Genomic DNA, 14,719 nt, shown 5'->3' with positions numbered 1-14,719 from the left:
ATATACGATAGGATGAATGTAAAACTAATGTTCTCCATGTAAACTATCACATAATTCACAGTAAAACATTTAAAAAAATAAATAAATAAAAGGCCATTACAGGTGGGGGGAAAGGCGACTTTACACATGGATATCATCAAATGGAATACACCGAAATCAAACTGACTATATCTTTGGGAACATATGGTGAAATAGCTTAATATCATCAGTCAAAACAAGGCCAGAGGCAGACTGTAGAGCAGTACAACAATTTCTCATATGTAAGTTCAGTTTGAAATTGAAGATAATTAAAACAAGTTCACAAATGTCAAAATATGACCTTGAATATATCCCACTTGAATTCAGTGACAATCCCAAAAACAGATTTGATATGATGACATCAAGATCATCATACAGGAAGAAAGCCAAAGGTCGTTTAAAATGTAGGAAAGAAAGAAAAGCAAAAATGAATTCAAAATTGCAATTGTCACAATTGTAAAGGTAGAAGTTTTCTAACATAAAAGGGGGAGTAGTTACTCTAACATTACAGAAACAGAGGACCCTAGGACCATCAAGGGAGAAGAGCATGAGCAGAGTGTTGGACCCTATCCAGAGAAGCAGTTACACCAGAAGCGGAGACACCAGGAAGAGATGAGGGCATGGAGAGATAGAGCACCTGAGGACTCTAGACTCATGGGAAGAGAAAGGCTGTGTGCTGGCACCCAGGAGGCAGGCTTGCAGTATATGCCCTTTGGTTGCTTAAATGATTATATATTCCTGAGTGTTTTTGTGTACATCCAAACAAATAAACAAAAAACACACACACACAAAAAAAAAACCCACACAAACAGAGGGAATAGAAGCAAATATTGTTGAATGTTGATGCATGGAAGGGATTGTAATCATTGCAATGAAATGTAAAACTGATGTTCTCCCATGTAAACTATCACTCAATTCACAATAAAAACTTTAAAATAAAAAATGAAGTCAAAGAGTCTCTGAAACTTGTTCTTGAGCACAGAGTAGCTAAGTGAATAGAAGAAACGAAGTAGTTAAAAGAGCTGAATAGAAAATTTCAAAGGGAAGCTTAAGAAGACAAAGTCAGGTATTATAATAAAATGTGTAATGAGTTAGAAAAAGAAAAGAAAAGAACACGCTCAGCATGTCTGAAAGACAAAACATTCAAGCCTTGATTTGGTATATTGAAGGATTCTATGGGCAGTCTACGTGTGGCACTGTGTGTTAATTCATCAGACTGCAAAGCTGTTTGAACTGCAAGGTCAGTGGTTCAAACTCATCAATGGCTCCTCAGAAACTCTATACAGGGACACTATGGGTCAGAACCAACTTGATGTCACTTAAACAACAACAGCAGCAAATGGGCAAACTATTGAATGATTCAAAAAGCATCAAAAGAAGGCAGAAAGAATACACAGTCACTGTATCAAAAAGAAATGGTCAATGTTCAGCCATTTCAAGAGGTAGCATATGATCAAGAACTGATGATACTGAAGGAAGAAGTTCAAGCTACACTGAAATCTTTGGACAAACTGGAAGAGCTCAATCATCCATGCCCACCAATTTGGAAGACAGCTACCTAGCCAACTGATTAGAAGAAATCCTTATTTTGCTCATTCCAAAGAGAGGTGAGCCAATGGATTCAGAAAGATATTTACTTGAGTTTTATTGACTATGCAAAGGCTTTTGATTGTATGGATCATGACAGATAACATTGGGAAGAACAGGTATTTCAGAGCATATAATTATGCTCATGAGGTACCTGTGCATAGACTAAGAGGCAATTGTTAGAATAGGACAAGGGGATACTGAATACTTTAAAATCAAAAAAGGTGTACACCAAGGTTGTATCCTTAACTATATTTGTTCAATCTGTATACTGAGCAAATAATCTGAGAAGTTTAGAGTACATGGAGCATCGGAATTGGAAGAAAGCTCATTAACAGCCTGAAATATGCAGATGATACAACCTTGCTTTCTGAAAGCCAAGAGAACATAAAATTCTTACTGATGAAGATCAAAGAATATAGCTTTCAGTATGGATTGCACCTCCAAGTAAAGAAAACATATTCCTCACAACTAGACTAATCAATAACATTAAAACAAACGGAGAAAAGATTGAAATTGTCTAAGAGTTCATTTTGCTTCGATCCACCATCAACACTCATGAAAGCAGCAGACAAGAAATTAACTGACGTTATTATTGCATTAGGGAAATCTGCTGCACAAGACTTCCTTAAAGTGTTTAAGAACAAAGATAGCAGTTTTAGAACTAAGATGTTCCTGACCCAAACCAAGGTATTTTCAGCCACCTTATGATTTTGGAGAGGAATATTAAAAGTACCATTGACTTCCAGAAGAACAAACACATCTGTGTTGGATGAAGTACAGCCAGAATGCTCCCTATAAACCAGGATGGTGAGACTTTGTCTCCAATGATTTGTACATGTTATCAAGAGGGACAAGTCCCTGAAGAAGAACATCATGCTTGGTAAAGTGAAGGGTCAGTGAAAAGGGGAAGACTACCAACAAGGCAGATTGTGCAGTGGCAGCAACATAGGGCTGAAATGTAACAACAATTGTGAAGCGGACTCAGGACCTGGCAAAGTTTTGTTCTGTTGATAGGGCCACTAAGACCTAGAACCAACTTCAGTACACTAAACAAAGGGATGTGTCAGAGAAAGAAAAAGTTATACACATAAAATTGAGTTTCTTTTCAGTTAATGAGATTTAGTGTCTAGTTTTCTTTGAGGAAATGTGGACTCTACTTATAGCAGTAAAGAGATTAAGATACAACTTGAAAGTATCTTAAAAACTTATCTTAAAAACTCTCGTAAAGGGTAAAACAAAAAAACCATACTATCTAACTCATAAAGAAATGTTATTAAAATATTATTGGAAAAATTCATTTTATCATTTATTCCCATGTCTCTAAAAACATTTTTAAAAGAATGTTGTCCTAAAAATCACATGAATGAGGAAATCTCTAAGCTCCGTTTCTGTAAAACCTTTTTTTCCCCTCTGCAACTGTGCGCCATGAGTGTTTTTATGTTTAGAGGTTAAGTCATACCTACATAGCAACTCTTCCTACTTTGGAAAAAGAACCCTTCTTTTAAACAAATGAAGTGGAAGTTCTCTACTTTTTCCTCCCATGAAGTTAGCTTCCTGGGTCAGTAAACTGCAGTGGAACTAGAAGATTTAAGCAGGGGCAACTCCCTTGACAGGTAAGAAAATCAGTCTTACACAAACACCCATTTATTTGCATGACTCAAATGACCATGCATACAAACAAAAGAATAAAACCTATACAGAAAGCGGATAATGGTTTCCTAAATAAAAAGAATGTAAACCTTTAGCGTTAACTATAAAGTCACATCAACAACTTGGGGCTCTATCATAAGTTCTTTTATTTGGAACCTAAGGAGTGAGTGTGAAGTCATTGTCTCCCTTTCTTTCTCTCTCTCTGTCTCTCTCATTTTATACACCGTTATTAAAAAGGTAATGCGATCCATAAAGTTTGGGAGGGAAATCATCAAGATTCAGTTGGAGAGTGAAGTAATAGGGTAGAAATATGAAACAGTACTTTATACAAGAACCTTGAGTACTACTTATTGACGATTTACCTACATCACAATAACACCAATGGTAATTCTGTTTGGATTGGAAAAAGGAACCCCACAACTGACATCTAGTTTAAAATGTAAGTTAAACTAGCTTCTTATATGAACAAGAAATACTTTGGTGGGGGGCAGGCTTGCAGGGTATACCCTTTGGTTGGTTGATGATGCATGGATGGGACTGTAACTATGGCAATGAAACGATATATGATAGAATGAACATAAAACCAATGGTCTCCCATGTAAACGATCACATAATTCATAATAAAACATTTATACATAAAAAAATACTTTGGTTGTTGATGTCTTTCAGTTAATCAAGGTAGTCTATGCATTCACTTGTCTTTCCCAAAGAACATTTGCATGAATGGAAATGCTGAATCAGAGGATTTGAGTGTATAGTACAATCAGAATGTTTTGATTAATCCAGTGATTTTTAAATTATTGAAGTTTCAAGGACCCTAAACAAAACTTTTCTTATCCACTGAGTTGCATATACCACAGTATGTATGAACGTTGGGGTCAGATGATCCGGGGTTTGACTTCCCTTCTGAACCCATTTAGTTGCGTGATATTAGCCTTAAGTGGCCTATTTTACACTGGTCTTGTGGAGATTAATTAAGACACATAGGTAAAATGCGTGGATGAGAGATTAACACATCATGTTCAATAACCATTAGCTATAATCACAGAAATGTGGTCTACTTTTCTCATAATCTACATTGCTATTGCATGTGTAACTGTGTGTATGTGTGTGTGAAAGAGAAAGAGAAAACAATCGAGTATTTCCTTTCAGAAGAAAAGCTAAGTGGCCTAAGACTGCTCCTAACATTTGAGAAGGGCAAGGGCAAGAATATAAATGGTGTCTCATATACCAAATATCTAAATATTCCTTAATGATTAGGTTTTCTGTTCCCATAAAGATTCACAGCCTCAGAAACCCTATACAGGGTCACTATGAGTCACAACCACTATTACCCCATATTTTAAACTAAGAAGTGTTAAGTGTGTTCTAGCCTCCTAGCTTGACAAATGTGCTTTCATAACAACCTAGATGCCAAGTTTAAATTTAGAATACTTGAGTTGCAGAACATGGCTAAGCAGTGTAAGCCAATCCCCAGGTCCTTCCCTACAAAGTCTACTTGTGTAAGTTCCATGCACATTTCCCATTAACAGTCTTGACAGTACCTCTTGGGACTCAGGAACCCTTTGAGCTGGGAATTCCAAGGTCCCAGGTACCCAGAAAGAGGCTCAAGAAGAGGGTCAAAGGCTCCAGATGGCACATGAGACAGAATGAAAGGGTGACTGGTATTCATCCCTGTCTGCGTCGAAGGTCTGGGGGAATGTGCAATTTTAGTCTGTATTTTCTATTTTGGTTTGGTTTGATTTAGGTTATGAAGCATCCACCTTATATTTTTATTTTACTAGAAATGGGGTGATAGGTGGGTTAGGGGACTGCCCTCCCTGGTGCTGAGTATGCTGGTGTGGGGGATTCAAACTCAAACAGCAGGCCATTCTTGGATGGATCCCTATACTTGATATCTGGACCCTAAGCTGGCTAGATATTTATCTGCTACCAAGCCTGGTTTTATTTATTTGTTTACTTTTTTAGTGACCACACACACACACACACACACACACACACACACACACACACGGAGTCCTGGTGTGGTGCTGTGGGATAAAGCACAGGTTGGTGGTTCAAATTCACCAGCTGCTCCTTGGAAACTATACCGTATCACTAAGAGTCAGAACTAACTTGATGGTGCTTAACAAGGAAAACAATACCCCCCTGCCTTCCAAAACAACTCAAGCACACATTCCTGGTAATTCATTTAGTTATCTGATAACCTTCTAGCAAAATTCCTTTTGCCTAAATTAGCAAGCTATCTTTCATTATTTGTATGCAAACTAAGAGCCACCGATGATGCTACACTTGGCAGAGCCTCTGACTCCACAAATAATCAATGAATATTCGTTGCATAAATGAATAGTTATGACCTAAATGTGTTTGACCTCCATCTTTGCAAAGCAGTGCTTTTTTTCTGAGTCACAAAATAGGTGACCATTAGCTAAATTTTGAAAAATTTGTGAAAGGAATAAGAAGAAAAGAAAAAGCATCTATATTCCTATAACCAAGAATTATTGCACAATATTTTTATGGTTATTTTTTTTTTCACCTTTTTAAAAATTATTATTTTGTATCTAAGGACTTCTTGTAGTGTAGTGGTTACAAGTAGAGCTGCTAACCTCAAGGTCAGCAGGTCAAAACTACCAGCCATTCCAAGGGAGAAAGATGAGGCTTTCTGTTCCCTTAAAGATGTACAGCCTCAGAAACCCTACTCAGGGTCACTATGAGACAGAACCAGCTCCACAGCACACAACCACCTCCATGTGATGTTGGGGGTCCTGGCGTAGTGCTGTGGGTTAACATGCTGTACTGCAAAGTCAGCACTTAATAACAACCTATGATGATGTTGGGGAGTACAGTGGCTCTGTAGGATTACACTGGGCTGCAAACCACGAAGTCACTGGTTCAAGTCCACCAGCCACTAGCTCCGCAGGACAAAGATGAGGCTTTCTGCTCCTGCAAAGATGTACACCCTTGAAAACCCTATATAGGATCACTGTAAGTAGGAACTGGCTCCATGGCATTTAACAAAAAGAACATTTGTTGTTTATACCTCACAAAACCTACATCATTAGTATGATATAATATACGCAATAGTGAATTTTGATTAGTCTCACTTTACCTTTGTGTGACCATTGTCCCATTTTATCATATAATCTTCAAAACTATCACTTTAAATACCTACATAATACTTTCATCATCTGGGGATATTAAAACATCTTTGTTGTTAAGTGCTGTCAAGTCAGTTCCAACCCATAGTGATCCTGTATAGGGTTTCCCAGGAGTGATTGGTGAGCTTGAACCACCACACTTGCAATTCAAACCAACTTTGCAGTCGAGAGCATTAACCCACAGCACCACATCAGGACCTTTTACCTAGCCAATATTTTTAGCAATGTATTTTGTTTTAAATATTTCATGGTTATAAAAAACCTTATAATAAGCAATCTTCTGTGTAAACTTTTGCCTGAATTCACTTCCTAAACAAAGACTTGGGAGAAATAGTTGTAGTTAACATGAATTTCAAAAAAATTTTTTGATAAATATTTAAAATTATTCTTTAGGAATATTGTATCATCTAATCCACCTACCAGTTATGAATGAGAAGTGCCCTCTTACTGTATCCTTGCCCATCCAGAGAATCATTGTATATTATGTGTGGGAGAGAGAGAAAGACAAAGAAAAAAAGAGAAAGAAAAAATAATTGAGTGTTTTCTTTCAGAAACATCTGAGCAGGACTGGTCCTAACCTTTGAGAAGGTCAAGGGCAAGAGTACTGATGGAGCCAGATATACCATACATCTAAACATTTAAAAACTATAAATCAAGCTGAAAACTATCAACTTAAATGTATTCTATATTGATACATTTAGTTGCTCATTTAATACATGAAATATGGCATCTCAGTTTTGTTTCAATGTACATTTCTGTAATTAACAATAAGAGCACACAGCTATTAAATACATATGTGGGTTCTCCTTTTTATTTCTTTTGAATTGTTTATTCAAATATTTGGACAATTCTATTGAGTTGTTATTGCTCACTTACTAATTTAAAAGAATTCTTCAGACATTGTTATATGAGCTGTTCTGTCATAATTGGTGTCAACATTTTTCTCCATAGTCATTTTCTGCTTTAGTATATATATATACTGCTCACATAAACTAGTTTAAAATACACTAAAATCTACCTTTGACTTTGTCATTCTTTCCATTCATTGTATACTTCCCTTAAAACTAAATATTTCCTTCTGGTCTTTTATTTTTCAATTTGCATGTAAACTTAAAAATTTATTCAGATTTTAGTTAAGTGAGTCATGTGAACCCAGGCTCTAAATGGAATGTTTTCCACACATTTAGCCAATTACAACGACACTTCTGTTAATACGCTGTACTGGTTCATCATGCTTTCTCCAGCACATTTCTATGTACAAAAGTCACCCTGGTCTGTTTCCAGGCTATGCTACTCAATTGAAATATTTATCAATTATTTCACCAGTATTTGTTGTTGGGTGCCATAGAGTCGGTTTCAACTCATAGCAACCCTGTATAGGGTTTCTGAGGAATAGCTAGTGAAGTTGAACTGTCAACCTTGCAGTTCAAACCAACCTTGATGTCTAGTGCATTATCCCATAGCACCACACCAGGACTCCATGGATCAATGATCAGATTTGTTTTATTTCAGAAAGGGCAAATCACCATCTTTATAAGCTCCACAGTCCCCAACACCTCTATCATCTCTAGCACCTACCACATGTCCACCATCTCCACTATTCCACCACCATGTCTTGTACCATCCACACCACTGGTACTAACTTCACTTCTAAAACTTCCACTACCTCCACCACCCTCTACCATCTCTCTACCACTTCAATCTTCACTACCTCCTCTACCATCAACTGTATGACATCTACTACACCACGACCATCCTCACATCCCCCACCACCTGTACCATCTACACGACCTACACAACTCTGTATCTTCCCATCATTTCCACCTCCACTACCACTACCACCCTCCACCACTAGAGCTACAGATTTTGAAAACACAAACAAAAAATAATTGTTAGCTATTCTCATAGTTATTCTTCAGATGGACGTTGGGTAGCATGATTTGGTCAAGTTCCCTCAAATCACAATGTAATCTAAGACTCTATAATTGACCTGGGGAAAATAGCCATTTCTTAATATCCATCTTTTTACCCAAGAAAAAAACTCTGGTGTGATACTATACGATAAGTGCTGGATTCCTAACTGGACTAACGACAGGGTTCGCAGTTCTAACTCTCCAGTGGTTCCTGGAAATCCCATACAGGGTCGTTTTGAGTAGGAACTGACACAGTAACACATAACAACACCCCCCAAGAATAGGGTATGTCTTGCATTTGTATCCAAGTGAAAATTTGTATCCAACTGAAACTGTATAGCTTTTCATATGTGTCCTTGCATACTTTGTATTGTTACCCAACTTGTGTACATTTTCTATTTTTCCTAGGCAATTGACATTTTTGTGTATTCATGAATAAATCAGTTTCCATTGTATTTGCATCTGGCAAATACTGGCTTTTTGAGTAGTAACTCATTTTATTTCAGAATATGTATTTTTTAACTAGATACACCTCACTGGAATCTCTTATCTGCACCTTTAGGTTTTAATTGACCCACTGGGTATCCATCATTAAAAAAAAAAAATCAAGACACATTGTCTGATTTTTGTGGTTGCTTAAATGTATATATACATTAAATGGTATCTTATTATTTAATTAATCACCTTTAATGAAAAAAGTAAAATGACATGAAATTGAGGTTGCTTTAGCAATCTAAAATGTCACCTTGTTTCAACACAAATTGAACCATATACACTGTCCTTTGGCACTTGGTCTAGCTATTCAAAACCACAAAAACGGACCATGAGTGAAAGAGAAATGAAGTTACCTTTCACTTGATTTCAACAAATAAAACAATGAAGTTGGAGATGAAGAATTCTGATAACTGTGGAAGACAAACACATTGGGAATTCATTACCATAGAGAAATTTGTCTCTTGAGTTAATGCTAGAGAAAATGGCCATGATGACTTTTTCAATTAAACAGACTCCACCTAGATATGGAGTCCTGGTGTGGTACTATAGGATAAGCCCTGGACTACAAGGTCAGCAGTTCAGATTCACCAGCCGCTCCTTGGAAACCCTATACAGGGTTGCTATGAGTCAGAACTGACTTGAAGGCACTTAACAGAAAGTCATTGTGTGTTCTTTTATAAATGGACAGATGCCTTTTCCGCCAGATAAATCTAAGCCTCCTAGCTTTGTTGTTGATAAGTGCCAGTGAGTCGGTTCCACCTCATAGTGACCCTGTGTCGGGTTTCCAAGGAGCAGCTAGTGGTTTTGAACTGCTGACCTTGTGGTTCACAGTCCAGTGCTGATTGTACAGTGCCATACAGGATTATAATACCTAATATTTATTAATCCTTCAAATATCAAATTTTGTTGTTGTTCTGCTGTTGTCATGTGCCATCAAATTAGTTCTGACTCATAGCAATCCTATGCACAACAGAATGGAACACTGCCTAATCCTGTGCCATTCTCATAATCGTTATTCTTGTGTCTACTGCAGCTGCCACTGTACCAAACCATCTCATTGGTGGTCTTCCTCTTTTGTGCTTACCCTCCACTTTACCAAGCATGATGTCCTTCTGTAAGGACCAGTCAGTCCCTCCTGAAAACATGTCTGAAGTATGAGAGGCAAAGTCTAGCCATCTTCACTTCTAAAGAGCATTCTGGCTGAACTTTCTCCAGCACAGATTTGTTTATTCTTCTGACAATACATGCTACTTTTCATATTCTTCACCAATGCCATAACTCATATACACCAACGTTTCTACGAAGCTTTAAGTTCTGCAGTATTGGGAAGGATTATAGTGAATCTTAGGGACAGGGAATGTAAAGAACCTGAAATGTAACAGAAACTCAGTAAATAAAACATTATTAGTTTTAGTGTCAAATTTTAGGATGCCAAGGGTCTCTTAACCATTGTCCTCCTAGATCCCATGAAAGTGTATTGAATAGTTGTTGACTGACTGACAAATAGTTGTATTTTACAAAATTCTTAGTTGCCAGAAAATATTTTGATTCAATTTTTAACTGCTAGCTTAAAACCAATTCTTAGAAGATGCATTTGTTAAAGCCAAGAATACTCTTCTTTTGAAGTCAGAATGAGATTCTAAATTGCTCTTTTATACGTTAGTTTCTGAAAAATCAGACCTTTAAATTGGCACAGAAAAATGTTAGAAGGAAATTCATTCCTTTACCCAACATTTATTGAGCCTCTATGGCACACAAGACATAAAATAAAAGACTACCATTAAGTTTTTGCTGTTAAGCACCATTGAGTCAGTGCTAACTCACAATGAACCTGCATAGGGTTTCCCAGGAGTGACTGGTGAATCTGAACCAGCAATCTTGAGGTTAGGTGCTTATCCTATGGTGCCACAAGTTAACGGATATTAAATATGTAACCAAACAGATAAACAGGTTGACAATTGAGATAAGTGCTATGGAAGAAAAGAGAGTGGTGAAAACTTGAAGTTGTAGGAAATGTAGGTCTATGAATCCCAAAAGATGAGAAGAACTTTAACTGGCAAGGAATAGAAGGAAATACTTGGGATGTTCAAGAAACAGTAGGTCAGTGTGAAGGCAGCAGGAGGAAGGTATGTCTAAGATAAGACTGACTGAGTACCCAAGGCTTTGGGAGTCTCTGTGTGTGGATGTCTTTTGATAATACCTGTTGTGGATAAAGCACTAGAGGAGTCAAAAAAGGAACCAGGGAGTCTTGTTAGGAAGTTATACTAGTGGTCCAAGTGAAAGGATGACTTAAAGTTTGATGGTGGTGGTGGTGGAGATGCAAAGAAAGCTCAATTAAGCTACATTCAGAAAACAGAATTTACGGGACTGTGTGATGGTTCTGAATGTAGAAGATTATGGGAATGGAAGTGTGAAGATGATTCTCAGGTTGCTGGGCAAAACCACTCCATGGGTCCATGCCATTTATATGGATAAGAAAAACTAGAATGGTATTAGGTTTGGGATATTTTTATTGCTATTGTTATTTTAGTTATTGTATTTATATTTTTGCTTAATTGTTTTGTATTGTATTAGTAGGGAAACAAAAGGATAGAAAGCGTTACTAAGACATCAGTTTGGAACAGGTATATTGCACACACGATCCAGGTCTAGATTGTCTGGGTTTCCTGATAAAATGACATTTATGTAAGTGAACCCACCCTGGTTCCAATTCACAGTGATCCTGTACAGGGTCTCCGAGGCTGTACATCTTTAGGGGAGCAGGAAGACTTAGCTTTCTCCCAAGGAGTAGCTGGTGGGTTTGAACTGCTAACACTGAAGTTGGCAATGCGGTGCTCATCTTACCCATCAGGGCTCCTTGTAAGTGAGGTACCTGTAAATGCTGTTTTTCCTTTACGATACTATCCATACATCAAGCCTCAAACAGGTTAGTGGTATCAAACTACCTTTACGATCTTTTATGATTTCATCTACTCTATTTTAGCTTCTGCTCTTAGACCGACATAATATTTTATTGCCATTAAAAACAGTTCAGAGGGATGTTGGAAAGATTAAATGAGATCACATATTTGAACCTAACTAGAAGGTGGGACACAGTATGGGTTCAATAAGCATTTACTTCCTTTCCCCTTATGATGCTCATCACTGTTTTCCAGGTGGTTGACTCATAGTGAAAGGAGCTCTGGTAGCATAGTGGTTACGAATCGGGCTGCTAATCTCACGGTCAGCTGTTCGAAACTACCAGCTGTTCTGCAGGAGAAAGATGAGGCATTCTGCTCCCGTAAAGATTTACAGCCTTGGAAACCCTGTACAGGGTCAGTATGAGCCAGAACTGACTCCACGGCACATAACTACAACATCATCTCAAAGTGTGGCATCATCCCCACACCTACCCATTTAGGTAGGTAGTCCTATCCCCAGGCCTGTTTTATAAGTTGAGGGAAATGAGGCTTGGGAAAGCTAAATAGTATGTCCCAAATTATAGAGTTAAGCTTGGAGGAGACAGAGTTCAAACTCAGCTGTTTCATCAAGATGAGCCCATATTCTAGAATAACCACTTCTCACAAGAGAAGCAAACGTGTTTTCAATGCTTGCCATTAAAACTCACAATCAATCACCAATGTAACAAGTTGCAGGGCTAAAGCACAATTTATCTCTATCCCTTCGCAAAGGAACACATAACTTACATTCTCAAGACCAGTGTTATCAATGAACTTACCATCAACTTCTACTGCTCCCATTAGCAATGCTTCTTCATTGCAGATAAGTAACCCAAGTCAAGGTATTATTATTAGATCTGACACTTATGGCTTTAATCTACTTAAATGCATTTTCCTCAAGCATTCCCCATTTCATTTTGATGAAACTGACTCATTCTTGCCACCTAAGGAGACTGTAAAAATAAATAGTATCAAGGCAGAATATGAAAGTCTCTAACTTTCATATTCACAGATGTCCATCCTTCATTTTATGAAGAAAAACAAATTAAAAGCATGTTCTAAATTTACCTTCCCTTGCTAACCTATAAATATCAGAACATTTAGGATCATGCCGATTCCCTTCATGGGATATGCAAATATGAGGCGGTGGAGTTGCTATTATAGAGAGTCGGTTTCATAGAGTTCTAGTTTAGGAGGTGCATTTAAAGCACACCTGGTTCTTCTAGAGTGAATATCCCTATGCTACCAACCCAAAGAAGAGACAGGGAGGTACAGAGAGGTTCTGTGAACAGTTTAAGACCCTATGGTTACTTCCTTGTTGCATCCCCAATGAATGTCAAGTTTCCTGGTTCCCCCGCAAAGTGTATTTAGCCTTGCAAACCGTCATCAACTATTAACAATGACACTTTCATCTGGCTTAATGCCAACTTCTTTTCCTTTTTATTGCCCTGGCCTTGAAACATCTACAACAGATAGCACCAATGCTTCGAATGCCCTTAACTGATATTTAAGGATGAGGCATTATTAACTCACTTCTTATGTTTAAAGCTCCATCTAAACACACATTTCTAGAGAGGTGATAACGCTTGTCCTCCAAATCGGGCATGATGATATCTGGACTTCACAAGTTTACCCTCTAGGAAGCTCAACATCGCACACAATTTTGACAAGAGTTTGGAACTGAGATTCTCTTCCACGCTCTGTCCACACCCATGCCCACAAGCAGAAGTTCTCTCCATTACAACCCAACACACACACACAGAGACACACACACACACAAATACTGAGGCAAGTAACAAAGGAAAACACAGACCTAGATAGGCTCAGCTATTGCATCTGCTAGTCCACACCTGCCAGGAGACAAAAACCATACGGGAACCATGCCCTGGCAATATGTCCAACACTCCTCAGAAGAAGGAGGAATCCGGTACCCCTCGGGCGTGCGCGGCTGTATACACAAAGAACTGGTGCTGGGCTTGCTAGCGGTCCGGGCTACCAGTGCGCTCCCTGGGCTGCTCCCCGGACTGCAATCCGGGCTTCTTCCCCACGCCCTCTCCTAGGCAGAAATGAACTATCCTTTATTTGACCCATTGGAAGCCCAGGCTGGATAGTAGCGCTTGGGGGTGGGGGGACGTTCCCTGGATCCCTTCCCTCCACGCAGCCGGTCCCCAGCCTTTGGCATCTCCTAGGAGATGCACAATCGTGCGCTGTCACAGATGTCCGCTTCTCATCCTCTCCCGGGAAAGCATGATGCCCCTAGTCCCAGCCGCGCGCACCTCCACAAGAGCCCCTCCCGGTGTCGATGTCCATCCAGGAAGCGCCGCCAGACGCGCCTGCCTACCTGGTGGCTGGCTGTCAACGAAGCGCAGTGGTTCATCCCTTTCTTCTTCTCGACTGCTACAGCGCTCCGAGCGCCATGTTCCCGGTCTCCCTGGGCGCACGCTGGGGAACTACTACGGCTGGGCAGGGGCAAGAGGGGCGGGAGCCAGAGAGAAGAGGGTGGGAGATAGAGCCAAAGCTTTCTACTCTCCACCCAAGCCTCCCCCTGCTACTGAGCATGCCCAGCTGCCCAGCTTCGCCCCTAGGAGGACTTTCCTTGAGTGCACGCCGCGGCTCCGGGTTTTAGTAGCAGCCGGCGGGAGGCGAGCTGTAGCAGCTGCTGGGAGGGATGAAGGGGAGGGTCGGGGGGCGTGTCTACTCGCCGCTGTAGCTGTTAGCTGGAGAACGCAGCCTTTCGCCAACCAAGCTTACCTTCTGTCTTCCCAAGTGGGGGCAGCTAATGCAAGCGCCCTCTCCGCACACTCCCGGTTTGCCGAAATATTGTGCAGGATCACTGCAGGCTAGAGCTTCGCTTACGAAGGCAGCAAAAGGGCAAGGAGGGGGAGCTGATGAGCTCTTAGTCAAGCCCCCACCACCGGGACCAGCGCTTCTCAAACTTTAATGTGCCTATCAGTTA

At 39.5% G+C, this 14,719-nt stretch overlaps 1 protein-coding gene across 1 annotated transcript in view; it reads right to left on the bottom strand.

Moving 5' to 3' along the window:
- PAK7 (p21 protein (Cdc42/Rac)-activated kinase 7) overlaps positions 1–14,387 on the bottom strand; it is a 522,812-nt gene extending 508,425 nt beyond the window's left edge. The window contains exon 1 of the mRNA XM_006870394.1: positions 14,105–14,387. The gene's annotated coding sequence lies outside the window, so the exon portion shown is untranslated. The remainder of the gene's footprint in view (positions 1–14,104) is intronic.
- Positions 14,388–14,719: the final 332 nt, after the last annotated feature.

This window comes from Chrysochloris asiatica, unplaced genomic scaffold, assembly GCF_000296735.1.
Source record: "Chrysochloris asiatica unplaced genomic scaffold, ChrAsi1.0 scaffold00141, whole genome shotgun sequence".
In the NCBI taxonomy this organism is placed as follows: Eukaryota; Metazoa; Chordata; class Mammalia; order Afrosoricida; family Chrysochloridae; genus Chrysochloris; species Chrysochloris asiatica.
This window is presented reverse-complemented; position numbering and strand designations above follow the sequence as displayed.